The 17,588-nt window shown below is 46.5% G+C and overlaps 1 protein-coding gene and 1 long non-coding RNA gene across 7 annotated transcripts in view; both read right to left on the reverse strand.

Moving 5' to 3' along the window:
* Git (ARF GTPase-activating protein GIT1) overlaps positions 1-17,588 on the reverse strand; it is a 340,959-nt gene that overhangs the window by 99,930 nt on the left and 223,441 nt on the right. The window lies entirely within an intron of this gene.
* LOC144165160 (uncharacterized) lies at positions 302-15,504 on the reverse strand. The gene is made up of 3 exons (XR_013321389.1): positions 15,124-15,504; positions 14,580-14,722; positions 302-3,131 (listed from the first exon to the last, which is right to left on the reverse strand). It is a non-coding gene; the product is annotated as an uncharacterized LOC144165160 (long non-coding RNA).

Raw genomic sequence — 17,588 nt, forward strand, 5'->3', positions numbered from 1 at the left:
TTAAGACTCAAAAATTTAGTGCTGCTTTGACAGGCCAGTGTTATTTTATTGCAGCCTTTCAGAATTTGGGTTATTGTTTTCAACAGTGAGCAAACCATGGTGTACACCAGATATTGCCTTTTCAGACAAAAATAGCAGACAGGTAGGCAACGCTCTTTGTAGCAGTGCAAAGTTGTGCCACCTCTGTAAACATTTCGGTCGAGTTGTTGTCCCAGTCATGTTACGAATGGGAGCTCCTTCAATTTGTAATACTTCCATGGAGGCCTTTCCAGCCAGCTAGTGTACACAGACCAACAGACAGTTCAGTGAAAATTTTCTGTATGCACTTAGTGAAAAATAAAGTAGGTTTGATGACTTGCTTTGCTGCCATATTTTCATTTTAATCTGTTAGGCAGGACCTGGTGATGAAGGTTACTCGTAGGACTGACACTTGGACAAGTAGATACAAACTATATTGAAAAGGTGCAACACAAGAAAAGGAATCGCACTTGTAAATAAATTTTATTTACACAAATGCACTGTACACGCCATTTGTGTGGTTACAATGAGGTGTACAAAAAACTATAGGCACCAGAAAGAATAGCAATGGCCATGAGAGGTAAACACGTACCCATTCAAAATTATATCCTGGCATGCTGCAACTGCACTTCAACAACAATACACATATAATCCATGTGGATTATGTGTATGGTCAGGTGAAGAGGATGAATGAAAGGATCTTTCCTTCTGTGCTGTTTTTTTTATTGCGCTGCGACTAAAACCAGGCTGGCTTCATAGATAGCGACCTTCCCATGGCAGCCGGCGACAATGAGGGCCAGCGTGCTGAAAATTGCTGGGTAGGGACGGCACACTCCATCAGGTGGTGCTAAATAATCTCCAACCTCACCAGCTTCACTTTGCTCACAGAGTGACTGTTGGCACGAAATGCAGTGGCTGTACCAATAACAACCGACCGTTCTAGTTAGTATGTATATCACCAGTCAGCACCTAGAATACAATGGCTCGTCCAGACCTCTCACCAATGGAAAAGTCAACGTATATAACTAAACCACACGGGTACCACATTTTCTGGCTCGACTACCATTATTAATTTTTGAGCATTCCCATTCATTCAAACATTCATAACCTTTACTAACCTTGGCTCTACATAGAGAAGCTTTCTTTTGGCGTGACGGTCATTTGCGCACATGCGAAATTTGACAGGAAACGCTTGAGTTTGTGCAAAGCATTTCCAAATTGGCCATTTAAAGCAGGGAAATGCCACCATTCTTGCGCGGGAGCATAACAATTTTCCAGCTGCAGGAGCACTAGTTGATCAAAACTTCTTCAGGGGCTGCGGCTCTTTCACATAAACTGTGCCACTCGTGTAGCACCGTCCTCAAGGTGGCTCGCCAGCCCTACAAATGGCAAAGTTGGGTATACGAGAGTTGGCCCTGGTCAGGGCCGGCGATGAGAACCGTACACATAGTTATCTTCGTGATATCTTTTTGAGCCACGCCCGTATACCAAAGCGATAAGAACCAAACAAAAAGAAAATGCTTTTGCCATGCCGCTGCTGGCCTTGCTCAGCTGTATGCAACAGTAAACCATCGGGTTGACTCAAAGTGCAACGCAAGAAAATTGCACAGGATCTCATCATATTCTAACAGGATGAGAGCGCGACAGCGTCTTTTATGGCTCGGTTTGTTGTCGAGCGTTCCGCCAATGCCGCCTATAGCCTACAATCCCGACAGTGCACTCGGTGCAGCCACTCATTACAGAATCACTATCCATGCTGCTGCGGCACTGCCTCGACTGAAGCAGAGGGCCAACAAAGACTGCGGGAGCAATTTATTTGAATGCACATTTATTTTTGTGTTGCACGTCTTACGGAGCGTGTTGCAAGGAAATCGGAATTGACCAAGCGCCAAATGTTTTTTTTCTGCAGCAGTATATGCAACAGTGCACACCAAGTGCTTGTTTATTTCTTTCTGGTCCACGCCATGGAACAACCATCCATGGAATTCCATGGATGTGCGCACCATTCTGTGACGTGGAATGTTAGGAATGCATTAGGAAATTGTCAGCTGTTGTGGACGCTTTCTGCAGACAATATCCGAATGTGCATTCTGTGGATACCGACCGGGTGCAAGCGTTTCGCAACATAGCAAGTAATATTTTCGCATTTAGAAAGCGATTCACTGAAGCACACTGTCGAGCCCACAGGTGTACTTGGCGCAGTGTCAATGAGCCTATAATAAGTGCAACAAACTGAGGAGGAGGCGAAATACCATTGACAACAGGCCGGACAAATAGCTCACAATGCTTCAATGGGGATCACAAGCAGCACAAGCTGGTGCACTGGCATAGGAAAGAACTAAAAAAGGCCAAACATGGAGAAAAAAAACATTTGGCATCAGCGAGCATGGGAGGTCACTGTATATAAAGTCGGTCGGAGCAAAACTGTTTTTCATAAACCCCCTCTCAATTTTTTTTAAACTCATTCCTCACTCCGCCGCTGTCATTAAAACATATGCACGAGGTGTGCATTTCTAGAGCAGCCGTTTTTCCTATGAAGGCAAACAAAATTGCCTTCGTGCGCAAAGTCTTAGACAACATTAATGCACCAACTGGTTTAATTAGCCGATAGTCTGCAACTACGGTATGCATTACAGCTCAAGTATGGCTTCCGTGCATGAACCTACAAATTTTAACTGCTGTACGGAAAAGAAAGCAAGCTTCATTAAATATATGTGCTGACAGCAATGTAAACTTAAAATTCCTTATAACACAGCTAGAAATTTTTTCAGAGCTAAAATGATAAAATGCAGTGCTGAATGATGCAAGGCATCACGCATGAAGTACTGTCATATGTACACGCAAAGACAAAAGTTGAGCAGTGTCAGTAACTCTTCGTAAAACTTTTCTTAGTGCCCTTTGGCAGGGCATGAGCAACAAAATGTCACTGAATTGCTCCACAACAATCGCTTTCTTGTTGCTCTGCAAGTGCCATGGCTCCAGTCCACCGCTCAAACAGATGAGACACTCTACCCCGCTGACCACGAACAGAAGTTCTTGGCTCGCTCCAGGGACACAACACCAGTGGTACCAATCTGCACCAAGTTTGTTGCTACCTGGCTTGTGGCTCCCTGCTGGCAAAAGAAAAAAAAATGTGCAGTGAGAGTTAGACAAGGGATTGCAGGGGGAAAAAAATCAATTTCTCCTTTTAAAGGATTGCAGGGCACACTGCGATTTCACGTATGCATTAGCAAACACACATGCACTCCTTAATGGAGGCTTCATGTCAATGAGGCATGGGTGACATAACATTGCCCCTTTGGAAGGGAGGTGTGTTCTCTTCATCTTGCTGGATGGCATGGCCAGCATGACAAGAATGGCAAGACCGAGGGAAGGAATGATGATGTGGAACAGAAACAGCGGCATTCTACTTATTCGTAACTGTCGCACATAAGAAGCTGCACCACTTCATGACTTTCTTACATTAGTGAGGTCCACATCTTCTTGTAAACACAGTCGTGATCCCGCCCATTGTTCCCCACCCTCTCCTTAGCGGGGTGCGGCTCCTCCCCCGAGTCAGTGGCGGCTTTGACGGTGTGTAGTGATGCAAGTAGTACGGATAAATTCTAGCCCAAGCTTGGTAGGTGCCCTACCTTATCGAATCGCATCTGTTATTTTGTAAAACTGTGGAGTCAATGGGCATGGAACAAAAAAGTGACAAGCAAGACAGAAAAAAAGAGTAACAATGTTAGACCACACAGAAAACACAGTGCAGTAGAAACAAAGGACAAGGTGAGGCTGCGGCAAGAGCTAACTTTCGACAAATGCTTTATTGCAGGACCTGCACTTATAAAAACATCTGGCTCATAATAGGAGAGAAAGAAAGAAAAACATCAAAACGAACAACGAAAGATGAGACAAAAACCACCACGCGCCGCCTACGCCAAGAAATAAATCTCTAGCTTTCATAAAGCCATAGATGGTCTATTGATGCGTTGATCACCGGAACATGCCATCTCAGCTGCTTCCACAAGTTCTTTTGTCAGTCCAGACTGGTGGTAATGCAAAACAATCATCTCGTCGTGCAGGGGATAACACGGGTATCTCGATACGCACTTTTTACAATGGGCAGCCTGCTGGCCGTCAGTGACAACGCTGCTTACTTTATTCTTGTACTCTTAAATGGACATTCAAATATCTGCTTGTTTGGCCAGTATAGTCCCTGCCACATGAGAGTGAAATTTCGTAGACAGCATGATGCCAACATCGTAGCAGTTTAGAGCAGACCGGTTTTTGCACACGCGTTAGGCAGGTTAACCTGCACAAGCCCAAAAGCCTGTTCGGGGCTGTGAACAAGACATTGATCCCACTAACAGCCACCTGGCTGCCCATTGTAAAATGTGTGTATCGGGAAACCTTTGTTATCCCATGTACGACCAGACAATTGTTTTGCATTACCACTGCTCTGGGCTGACGAGAAACTTGTGGAAGCAAGTGAGGTAGCATGTTCTGGTGATCAGTGTGTCCGTAGACTGTCTGTGGCTTTATCAAAGCCAGAGCTTGATTTCCTGGTGTAGGCGGCATGTGGCGGGTTTCGTCTCATCTTTTGTTGTTTATTTTTTATTTTCTCCTCTTACGAGCCAGATGTCTTTATATGTGCTGGCCCTGCAATAAAGCATTTGTTGAAACCTTGCACTTGTCCCGTCCTCGACTTATTCTGTTTTTACTGCGCTATGCTTCTCGTGAGAGTATGAACCAACACGCCCAAACATTTTCCATTCTGTTAGACCGCATCCAGGGCACAACAAAAGTTCACAGTGAAAGAATGTTAAGTGAGAAAACGAGCTTTTCTAGGCAATGCCCAGGGGCGTCGGGTATGCTAGGTACAGCAGTTGCTGCAAGAACCAATGGAGAGTGCAGTAACTGCACAGAGACGGCAGTAAGAGGAGGAGGCTAGGGTATATATATTCAGCATCCAGAGAGAGAGAGAAAGACTATTTATGGCCAGCAGGGAGTGGGAGGTCGTGATGCGCAGAGCCTCCACATCCCACCCACGTTCATGACGTCTTCGGGACTAGGCCCCGCCGGCGTCGGCGTGAGTGGTGCGCGAAAGGTACTCGGGAGTTCGTCCCTTTCCCCCCCGTCTGCGACTCGCTCCGCTTCTGCCTGGTGAGAGCAGCCTTGAGCTGCTGGACGGCTAGAATTTAGCTTACATGGCCTTATCGTCTGGTGGTAGGGCAGCGTATCGCCTTTATCACCTTCCAATAGTTTCAAGGAGAGAGGCCATGTAATTCAGCTGATATTAGTGGTCATTATCATGCTTTTAGAACTTCGCAGAGTAAACAATGCCAAGGTCATCATGAAGTGTTGAACCCAGAATAGTGGCTCAACTAGTTGCACAAAACAAGATAAGTAACAGTCACTAAGCAGTGCTTAGCATGCTACACATGCCCTAAGCAGTGCTTAGTGACTGTTCGAGCGCTACCACATCGATTCACATTAGGTAAACAAATTTTTCTCATCCGGCATGCATTGCATTCTGTAAGCATATATGCTGGTGCATGTATATATGTGTGCCAGCATATGTTGTATACATATGCACTAGTGGCATAGGCAAGATACATAAACTTGTGTATAGCTTCCTAGCCAATGCATTTTGGCCTTGGCAACTACAACACCACCCGAAGATAAGACTAGCCAGATGAAATTGTGGAGGAGGAACTCCTGACGTTTGTACTGTGGATACAGGAAAATTTTGATGTAGTCAGGTACACATCACATTTTCTGATAAAATGTGGCACTCCCCAGCATTCAGCTGAGCGACAGTGGGGTGCTGGTACTGGATGAATTGCATGGACATTGGAACGTAACGAAACCCTGCAGTGTATGAGTATAGCATTCCAGGTTACTCCATGTGAAGTAATACGTGATAGCTTAAGCAAAAAGCACCATATTCGTTTGGTCGTGGAAGTCAACCAATGTGTAAGCAAGGTGCTCACTGCATGTTCCAAAACATGCAAACGTCCATTGCAATATCGTCCTGTCTATTATGTTCGGCTATTACGCACGCTTTCAGTGTTTAATGAACTTCTTATTTTCGCTACACACGCCCATTGAACGTCCGCACCACAACCAGCTGCGCCACCGATGCAGTGAGCAATTTTTGCGAGTGTCGCCCTCGCCTTACCGCGGTCCAACAGGATCATACGTTAACACTAATTTACTCGTAAATTTTAACCCCATAAAAATCAGATTTAATCAAATTTAAATGTTTAGAGAATAATATTCGATCACTGACTGATTCGCACAATCGTTACTCGCAAGACATCCAATCGTCATCGCATCGTCACTGCAAGTTCTTGATCCGAATATCGGCACATTGTAACGGTCATTCTACGTAGTTTTTAACGAAATTGATGCCACAAGGCAAGTTACACTGACTGCAAATCATGCCTGAACATCCAAGGAGTACTGGAAAAACAACGGCGCAACCGCAAACAGTAGGGCTCTTTGATTTCCAGTCTCGGACTCACCGCGGACTCCCCGAGAAGCAGTCCGGCATTCGATTTTCCCATGTATCCCTATGACTTCGGGGAATCCTCGGACTACCCGCGGACTACCCACGGTGAGTCCGAGACTAAATCGAAGAGCCCCAATGAAGCAACCAAGTTACAGCCACGGGACGTGCGACAACGCCGGTAAGCAGTTCGGCCTCTTCCACTGGCTAATATTAGTGCTTTACACAGGTTAACTGTACAGAACCGCTAGGCTCCGAAGCTTTTCCGGCTTCGGGTGCGTCACGTAAGCTCAAAAACAGCGTAATATAGACCGTAACTAATGAATAAGCGGGATTTGAGTTCGATAACTTAATTGCCGTAAGCGTACATGGGCGCCGCCATCTTGAATGTTTGTTTACATCAATGTTACCAGACCAGCATCGACATTTCGCTAAATTTAGCGGCCACTTGCAATTATTGCGATCTGAGTACTTGTTAAGCTTCAAAAGAAAGCAAATATGAAATGGTAATAGAGAAAGCCAAAATAGCATGGTATTAATCCACAAAAATGCGAAATCCGCTGTAGCAAATCATGGTGCATAAATGTGCTTGTAGCAGTTGCTTCAGCATGGTAGATTGGCGGTAAATTTTAAATGCATACAAGCAGATTTGTATACAGTGTTCGACCTAATCTCTTGTTAAGTATTGGTGACAACATATTGTTATTTAGGTACGCTGTCTTTCGGTGGGTAAGCGCGCTTTTTTCCGCCATGCCGCTGCTGTTGACCGTGTGGCTTGCTGCTAGTTTTCTTTCAAGAAAGCCCCGCAGTTATACAGTCGAACACGGATATATCGAACACGGGTATATCGAATTATTGTCTATATCGAACTCATCAATTATCCCCTTGAAAATTATGTGTAAAAGTATAGGAATTCGTACGTTTATATCGAACGGTATTTTTTCCGACATTGGGTATATCGAACGCCGCGCGAGCTGGAAGGTGCTCTTCGGCGGTCGCTGCACCTCCGATTGAGGTTGAGGAGGATGTGGAGGAATGCGCGGGCATGACGAAGACTGGCTCGTGGAACTAATCTCCCTACCGGAACGAATTTGCGCTTGCCCAGTCGTGCCCCGCTACCGGCCGCCGTAGCGTTAGCGGACGGAGCCCGGTATGCTAAATCTCTCTAGGCACACAAGCCCGAACGCTTGGAAAATGTGACAGTGCGAGGTAGGGATGCCCCGACTGCGCACGTCATCTTTTTTTTTTTCGGCTGCGTACGTCCCCCAGCTTGCCGAAAAAATAGTTTTTTTTTTCTATCTCTCTGGGTCTGTCTTCCCCCGATGTCGTCTCGGGAAAGGGAGAGGGGAACGAAGGTGCTGGCGGCCTCCCCCTTCTTTTGCATTTTACTGCTGTTGCTGCTGTTTGGCGAGTTGTCCCGCACCTTCCGGAGATCACTGTTTCTCTCGGAGATGACCATCGCGAGCGCTTTGTTGGGGTTCGTTCAGAGAGCCTTGGAATTGTTACCTTCAAAGTTCTTGTGGTACGTGCGCGCTGTTCTTCTTTTGTGTGCCTGTTGTGCATGGTGTGCGAAGGCGCAGCGTACTGCTGGAATTTTCTAGTTGTGCAGCCTCGAGAAGATCGAGACCAGCGTCTTTAATTTAATTTCCAGGACGAATAAGCAGGCCAAGATCAGCGATTTTTTTTTTTTCACGGAAATAAAGCGTCCTGTTGCGTCGTGAGTGCGGAACTAGTTGTCAATCTTGAATGCGACGTTCGGTAAGTGATCGTCCGCCATAAGTGAGGTCTCAGAGCCTATATTTTTTATATCGAATTTTTTATATATCGAACTATTTCGCGATCCCCTTGGAGTTCGATATATCCGTGTTCGACTGTACGTTCCTTTATGTGTGACCAGCCATTGGTAACAGACACGTTTTCACTGTCTTTTTCATGTGGTGCAAGCTATGTTCCATCAGGTGTATGTGACACCTGAGGTAAGCTTCCACAAATTTCTGCTTTCTCCAAACGGGTGAAATAGAACAAGCTATGAATCTGACAAAAAAAAAAAAAAAAAAAAAAACAAGAAAAGCGGCGGGCAACCAAGAATAGCTTGTTTTTTTTTCTTTTGGTTCAGAAACAGCGATTTCTTGTGTATGGTTGGAGCATTGCTGGAAAAATACACTGGCACACTGGAGTCCAGCCTGATGATACCTTTGCCCTCTGTGCACATAAAGCAGAAGTATCATTCGAAAACTTGGAATGCAAAATAAATGTTCTGAATACTGTCGGCAGACCAAGTGTGTTTTGTTCTTCAATTGCAGTGAGCTGTTTACGGTGTGTGATTTTGAGATTATTGGTAGCAGCATATCTGCATTGGGTGCGCTAAAAGTAAACATGATACAAAACTAAGATACTGCAAACTTTTCTGAACACTGCGCTAGGAATAATCATCAAAGAAAAAAAGACGGCTCAAGAGTACGATACTCCCTAATGCAAAATTGGAGCGCAGTGCGAACTGCAGTCTTCTCGGTGACAGCGTGTAGCTGCTGTGCCTCAGGAAGTGATCGTGTCATCAGTGAACACACGACGCAAACGCTACTCTGGCGTTTTCTCACAGCGCCTCGGTGCCACTGAGCATGTCTCACGTGGCCTGTGCGTACTGCCCTCCCTTTCACACTTTCATTTTACTTTCCTCCTCCGCCTTCCTGCTTGCTCTATCTCATTTATCTCCAGTGCCCTCTTCTTCGTTCGGTTACAACAAAGTCGACGGCCATACGAAACCACAGGAATCAAGCGGGCACTTAAAGCCAACTGCATTCAAAATTTCGATTTCTTGAAAACACCATTTCCGTATAGTCTCCTGAAAAAGAAAGCAAGATGCAAAATACAACGGCTGAAATACGCGTGTGGACGCCGCAAGCGGTCAGCAAAAACCGGCCGAAATTGAAACCGAAATCGAGGAGAGCGTGGCCATTAAAATGACATTGCAGCCATCCAGCGAGCGGCCGGACGGCGTGCGGGGCAGCAAACGGGTGAAGTGTTCGCAGCAGAGCTTGACCGGTTCTCTAGCTGCGTGGCTGGCCAGAGGAAGAAGCCACCGTCAGCTGGAGCGTCACAGGCGTGTCATGGCTGTTTACGCAATCTGCCGGCAGGTGCAGCGTGGTCTGCGGTGGAGCTTTTTTAAACGCCTCTGACTGATTAACGAGGCAGTTCACGGGGCTACCACTCGTGTCCCAGCTGATGTGGGGGTACTTACTAGACATTAAAATAAATTTGGTCGAGGTGAAATTTGAGTGCAGTTGGCCTCTTAAGAGGTGCGCTCTAAAAAAGAAATGGCAAGCAGATTGCCTTAGCAAGCTGCGTTGCAAAGAAATTATTTCTGTAGCTGAACAGTATGATATATACAGAGTATGATATACAGCTGTATAACACCAGCCCTTTTTCATTTTTAAAGTGTTTTTCCTTACATTTCTTTTTTGCTGCTGCAGCAGCACTGGGAGCATGAGCATGCAAGACAGAATGTAAAAAGTGGTATGGTCACGACACCTTTCACTTGCATTACAAATTTCCTGATTCACTTTACTCGAAGTAGTAGAATAATTAAGTGAAGCATCAGTTTTACAGTTAAAAAACGGGTGAAAGAAGTAAGTCCACCATGGGTATAAACATTTAAAAAAATGAGATGTCTATTTATATGTTGTATTAGCTGGCGCAGAATCTAGCAGTACACCCGATGTCGAACCACATTCCATACCGAGACACGGTGCTAGTAACTATAATAAACAAACACCACGTAAAGTGATAGGTTCGCCTGGTGCACTGTCGATTTGGTTTGATTTGATTGTAGGGTTTAACGCGCCGACGCAACGCAGGCGATGAGGCGCGCCGTAGTGGAGGGCTCCGGGTTAATTTCGACCACCTGGGGATCTTTATCGTGCGCCGAAATCTCGTACACACGGGCGTTTTTGCTTCTCGCCTCCATCAGAAAAGCGGCCGCCGCGGCCGGGAATCGAACCCGCGACCTCGTGCTCAGCAGCGCAACGCCTTAGCCACTGAGCCACCGCGGCGGGTGGTGGTGGTGCACTGTCGAGGCACGAGTCATGAGGTCCCCAGACAGCTCCAATGAATACCACGCAATCTGATGGGTTCAGCTGGGAGGCTATGGAGCCCTGCAGTGTTGTGGAGCCACCAAGGACTTGCTTTCGTTTTGTATGTTATTTCTCCTTGTAAGCCATGCTCCATGTGTACCCAGGGAATATAGTGGCTCTTCACTGCTTATAACACTAAATATTTATCCTCATGGAGCAGATAAGGTTTGCAGCTCATTAATACAGAAATAAAAGTTGGCTCTCCCACATGCAAACTTCCAAGCTTCACTGCATGGCATTTTCTTTAGTGTTGGCTTTTTTGGCACGACGCCGAAGCCATGCAAGAAAGCCTACCACAAAAGCCTTGCACAAGAGTGGAACTCTGGCAGCCAATGTTGGCTGAGGTGCAACGCTACCTGGGCAAAATTTATAAACTGGAAAGAAGTTTCCCATCAATATGGTGGTATGAGTCAGAAATCAAGGTTTATTACTTGCTGGAAATGCTTGCATTAAAGTAAAAGTCATACCAACCACTAACGTACCTAACCTCTTTTCAATGCCTGGAGCAAGCCATTCAAATGCAGTCGACTCTTGATCATCACCTAATTGGAATTTTCGGGTAATTGGAAGCAGTGCTCTGGTCCCACCAGTGTTACATTCAATTCAGTAGAAGAAATTGCTTGGTAATTTAAAGCTGAAACCCAATTTTTCGATTAATTGAAAGTTATTTCGAATAAAAAGCATCAAGGTGAACATCACATCTTGATAAAATTGGAAATTTTAAAGCGTCAAAACACCGCCGTGTCCTGCAATGTTGGCACCATCACAACCGAGGCAGCGCATAGCTGATAAAGCAGCCGGTCACTTGAGACTTGTGCCAGTGTAAGCATCTCTCTTTTGAGGCCCTCAACCTTCTTTGTTGCGCACAGCTCCGTGCAACAGTTTGCGTGGTGAAAGCTTCAGGCTTCGATTTTCACCACAAGTCTGAACTATCACGGCAAGCTGTGTCACATTCGAATAGGCAACAAAACAAAACCAAGAAGAGAAGATTGTTGCGGACCAATAGCAATGTGCTATTGTGCCTTCTGTTTTTTTGTTGTGGACTTTGTACTAATGGTAGCCAACTGTATAATTTCTCTGGTCACAACATGTTGAGGAAACCGCATTTTCCACGGCAGGGTGTGCCAAATTTCATTCCGCTGCCTTGCCATACTGTCTTAATCTTTTAAGGGGCAACCACATGCAGCGACAGCGAGAAGCGACGTGAAAACTGTAACTCAATGGGTACACCAAACAGATAGCACGAGTGACAGCAACAAGTGAAAAAAATGATCAAACTGCCGCCAATGCCCTCCGTCGTCGTCGTTCGTCGCTGCTGCTCACTTTTGGGCTGCTTCTGTACAGCAAAAAGCAAGCGGCGGTGTCAGCCCGTCGCCTTCTGCTGTCGACTCCCTTAGCAACCTGGTTATAAACATTTTCGCTTGTCACCGTCATCCACACTACCAGTTTGCTGTACCCATTGAGTTGCGTTTTGCCGTCGCTGCATGTGGTTGCCGTTTGCTTGCCATTTTTTGTACCATTTTCCTATCGATACATAAATATTCTAATGCCTCAGGTCCTGACGACTGCCTAAGTTATCTTTTTTGTCACTTTGTTTTAAAAACTCTATAAACAATGAAGAAGATATCTGTATTCGAATATATTTGATTCATTCAATCCAGTCAGTTTTTGCTATTTGTATTTTATGCACAGTTCGAAATTTCCTGTTTGCACATCTCCAGTTAATATGTTATGCAAGATTAAATGAATGAACAAGCTGACCAATTGTTCAAACTTTCTAGGGAATGTGAGAGCAGTTGAAAAAACGAATGTACACAGAGAACGAAATCCCACTGGTAATAATCGTGTGTAGAAACCAGGGTCGGAGCAAAAAAAGAAATGCCAAAAGCAGATATCTAATGCACAGTAAATGCCCACAACGAAGTAACTTGTGATGCTTCCATGTGAAGGAAGAGAAAGAGCAGGCTCAGAGGAGGTTGGCACTGGACAACTTCTTCTGAGCCTGCTCTTTCTCCTCCTTCACATGGAAGCATCACAAGTTTCTCCATTGTGGGCATCAATTTCCTGACTACCTGTGATTTTGTACCCCTTCTCTCTCTTCTACCGTCTTATCTTTTCTTCATATGCTGCATGGCCAAAATATGAAGTAAAAAAAAAAAAAAGAGGTTAGCAGAGGGTGGTACATGAAAATTCTAGTTGAAAGCTGTAGGATAAAGCGAACAGCAATAGGGATCCTGCGGTTATTGCCATTTTAACCTCTCGTCACGGCAAACAAAAAGTCAGAAAAATCAGATGGTGAATGGCTTCAGCATATTAAGTTTCAGATGTCGTTATACAGTGGCACAATAGGGTGGACGGCAGCGCCACTGACGTGTCTGAATGATTGGACAATCTAAAAAATCAGTCTGTGACTGTGTACAGGTGCCGTCATAAGTAATTGGGGCACAGGAGCTGTGGCCGAACTGTATCGGAGCACCGTGTAGCTGCACCGGCGGTAAATGAAAGGACGAAAACACGCATGCGCGCCTGCCGACGGCGATGGCCCATCTATACCTCTCAAACCCCTTTTTAAATTTGGCTTCGAGCATTGCTCGCAGCACAGTGCCGCTCTCGGCGACGGCGCTGATAGCAGAGACGATTCTGGCAGCGTCTCTGGCGCACTTCCAGCTGCCGGAGAAGCGGCGCGCTGTCACGGGAATTTGTAGTGAGTTTTTCGTTCAAATATTTTTACATGTGTACGCTATCAGCGCCATCACCGAGACCAGTATGCTGCGAACAATGCTTGAAGCCAGGTTAAAAAAAGTGGCTTGAGAAGTACAGATGGGCTATCGCCATCGGCAGGCGCGCATGCGTGTTCTCGTGCTTTCATTTACCGCCGGTGCTGCTACACGGCGCTCCGATACAATTCGGCCGCAGCTCCCGTGCTCCACTTATGACGGCACCTGTACGTAAAGATCGAAGTCAAACACTGCTTTCAGGATTAATTTTTCATCAAAGAATTTGGCATGACCTACTCGTTCGAAAGCACCTTTTGTCACATGAAAGCTTGCTCACACCTATGACAATGCCACCAAGGAACGAGAGGCCTGAAGAAGACACCACTCAGTGGAGGGGTGTGAGAGAAGAAAACCCAGGGGCAACAAATGGATATGGACAAAGCAAGATAGCAGCAATCGGAAATGCAGCAGGCAGGCCTTAGTTCTTGTTCTACAGTGTACACAAATAGGCTCAGGACGATGACTATAGCATGAGCAATGCGAGAAAAATTCTCGTCTAGTGATGTGAGACCGGCCAAGAAGTGCCCCGTGTTAGCGAAAAGTAGCGATTGCTATCTATTCTTTGATTACCTACGAGACTCCTGGAATTTCGAAACCCCACTTGCATTGCTTGAGAAAATTTCTGCTGAAGTGCAATTACATTAGTAAATTGCAATCTTTAGCAATTCAATAACCCATAAAACGACCATGCTCGGCAACCCTTGTAGTGCGATTATAGCATTTGAAAAAGAGAAGCAGCTGCATTACGTACACTCAACACCAACTGTCGGGAATCAAACGTGAGTGTGTTAAGTGGGCCCACCACATGCTACACAGTATTTGTTCATTGAAAGTATCAAGTATCTCTATTGCGCTTTCCCTCCAACAGAATAAGTCATGACATGCATTCCGTGATATAAATTCCATCTTCCAACTCCTGCATACAAACGCTGAAAATTCTCCATTCTGTTTAAAAAAAAATTAGAACAGAAATTGTGAGGACAGGTGCAAATTGTATCGACACACACACACACACACACACACACACACACACACACACACACGCACGCACGCACGCACGCGCGCCACAAATATATGTGGCTCCTCAACAGAAATATACTTGCACTGCACTGTCTACGAAAAACAGGATCGGGAGCGCAGATTCGGCGAAACACTTACATCCGCAATGAGAACAGTGGCACCCTGTATGCCAAGGCTTGGACAAGCAGTCTCTTGAGGTAGGTCTGGCTCTTAGAAACGGAGCAGGTCACCGATCAGCCACTCGTACACATGCTGGGACTGTGGTGGAAATTTATCAGCCCCTGTAACGAAAGCGCAGTGAGCGGCGTCTCGATGACACATGATACGAAATAAATATCTCCGAAACATTGCTTGCTTTACATTTGTGCGTGCAATCTAAAACCCCTGTTCTGCTTACTACGACTGTTAACGTAGTAAGCCTCCATGTAATAACTGTCATTAGTGGTAATCATAGCGACACCACAGAAGATTCTAGCCAACAGGAACGCATATGAGCCTGTAAGTTAAAAAAGAAAAACATTGCGACACTATAGTGTTTCGGGTGTGCTTTCGCAAGAAATGGCACGTAGCTTATCCACTTTGAAATTAGCCTACACTTCTACCACGAACACTAAAGGCAACATCACCTTGTGTGTTTTCTTCTCCGTATGAAAAGGGCGATGTGACAAGTCTAAACACTTACCTCCTCACGACCTTGTTGCTACCACCGACGTTGACGGCCACGAAACCGAGCTAGCGAAGTCTCCGACTTTGCGCCGTCGAAGCTGAGGCGCAGACTGACGTGAGGCTCGGTAGGACCCTAGGAACTTCAGTTGTAGTAAAAGCTGCGATTCCAAACCACGAAGGCGCACAGGCCGTCCGGCCGCTAAGTCGAAACGGTGCCGGAGAAGCAGGGACAAGCACGGCCCGCACCGCCCGCACGGACGGACAAGCAAGAAATGCGCAAATCAATGTTGTCAGCACGGCCAAAGGCCCTCGATTTTTCAGACCAAAGTTGGAGACGTTTTGAGGCAAAAACGACAGCGTTGCCAGCATAGTTTGGTGCGTTTAGGCCGATTTGGCGGCGGTCGCGGGCGGGTTTTAGTCGGATGCCTTCGGTTCTTCCGCTCAGTAACTGAGCGAAAGAACCGGAAGAGCCGATGAACGGGTCAAAACTGCATCCGGTTCTCCTGGCTCGAATTGTCTGCTCCCACGACAGGGGGCGCTGGAGAAATTTGGAAAATTAACCCCAGCTGGCCCGGCAGTGGAGTTGCTTTCTCGCGCCGGCAATAGCTGGCGCAGAGCGTTGACCCGGCTTTTAGGCTCCGTTGGCTCTTTCTCCATGGTTTGCAGTGCTGTCGCTCGCCCCGTTCAACACGAATCACTGAGGGGGCGAGAAGGGTCTCCCTCTCTCCAAAAGAACCGCCGCTCACTTTTACTGAGCCACGGCTCACTCGTTCGTCAAAAAGAGCGGCTCAAAAGAACCGGATCACTCCTGAGCGACGCATCTCTAGTTGTAACTGATCGAGACAAGTACGCGCTAAATTCATTATGAAATACTGGTGACGAGACTGTATGTGCAAGGAAACTCCTTGTAGTAGAGACGAAAACGCTTCACTCACTTGTGATCTCACCGCGCGTATACTTCTCGCATTGCCTCGTAAATAAATGACTACGTGAGAACGGTTATCGGATTGCTTCGCCGCGCACGTGTAAAAGTGCTACTATGATCTGCAGTTTGGCTTAAGCAGTGCCTATTTACCCTACAGTGTTTTTTTTATAGTTATGGCCGGATTCGATTAACGATCACTGCCGTGACCTGCACTCTGCACGGCTGATATGTTTACATTTCGCGACAACTTGTCCGCAAAGTATGAATAGTATGAACGCGAGTTTTCGACGCCTTCGAGGAGGTTTGGACATGGCTATATTTAGTTTCAATTAGCACCTCGGCGTGGGAATTTATAATTTCAACGTGGGCTTTGGTCTGTTTACAGTGAGCCTGCCTTTCTGTAGCATCAATTTCGAAACTCACCACTGTTCACAGAAATACCCCTGTTCACAGAAAGCAAAGCTGTGTACGAGGCGAAACACGTCGTTAAGGATGGGGAGTTTTAGAATAGGAGAACCGAGCGTTGGGGGCCCCGAAGAAGTTAATGGAAAACACGCACGCGTGCGACGAGACGGTCTTCTCCAACAGCTCGCCGCCGGCTTCGGATGCACCTAATCGAATGTTGGGAACTTTAGGCTTACCGTCACGGCAGATATTTCATCGCCGCTATCGTTTTAAGTTGCGAATGACAGTCCCTAATACAACTTTTCACCACACTGCCGCCCCTTTTCTCGTATGTGTACCTTTGTATGCGTGTTGGTTGCCGACCGTTTCAGCGATCGACGGTCAAGATACCTGCCACGGCCTCGGCCGATTCTTGCGCGCAGCTATCGCCATCCTTCAGCCACTCGCCACACCGCGCGTAAGCGGGCCGGCGCTGCCGGCACCGATGTCCGCGGCCGGTCAGAGTAGATCGCGGCATCGCTTTGAAAACCGCAGCTGATGACACTGCCTAGGACAATTTTTCACTACATTAAAATCCACTTTCACCAATGTGGAACTACTTTTTCACGACTAGTGTGTTTTCAAAAAGCGGCGACAAGTTACTGCCGCGACCTGCGTCGGTTCGAGCCGCTCCGTCGGCCGTGCGGGCAGGAGCGGCGGGTGTGTGTGCTGAGCATTTCTGTGAGCAGTAAACGCTTCATGGTTTACTGCTTTATACATTCTTACAAACAAGGGAAATCTAGAAACTTAGCTCGATGATTGTCGTAGTCTACATTGTTGACCGGGGAAACGAGCCGCAGCTTACGCTTCGGTCACATATGTCGTACACCACTACGCTCAAGTTGTTTGCGGAGAATGTACCAGAGCTGACACAGTTATAATGTCCTCACGAGGTCAAACTGCGCTTTACGCACTCAGAATTAAATTCCAACGACGGAAATTAACACGAAAATATGTTTAGTCAGCTCTTCCGAAGCGAAGCGTCTCGCGCTGCAAGCCAAGTACGCAGCGAGATAGGAACGGTGATCCTACAAGTGACGTCAAAACGATCACAGCGCCGGCCTCTCCAGTGGTGGGCCTCGCGGCCAATAGGCGGCGTAAAAATCGACGCC

Source organism: Haemaphysalis longicornis, unplaced genomic scaffold (assembly GCF_048455015.1).
Source record: "Haemaphysalis longicornis isolate Haplotype H1 unplaced genomic scaffold, Haemaphysalis longicornis Haplotype H1 scaffold_14, whole genome shotgun sequence".
NCBI classification, from domain to species: domain Eukaryota; kingdom Metazoa; phylum Arthropoda; class Arachnida; order Ixodida; family Ixodidae; genus Haemaphysalis; species Haemaphysalis longicornis.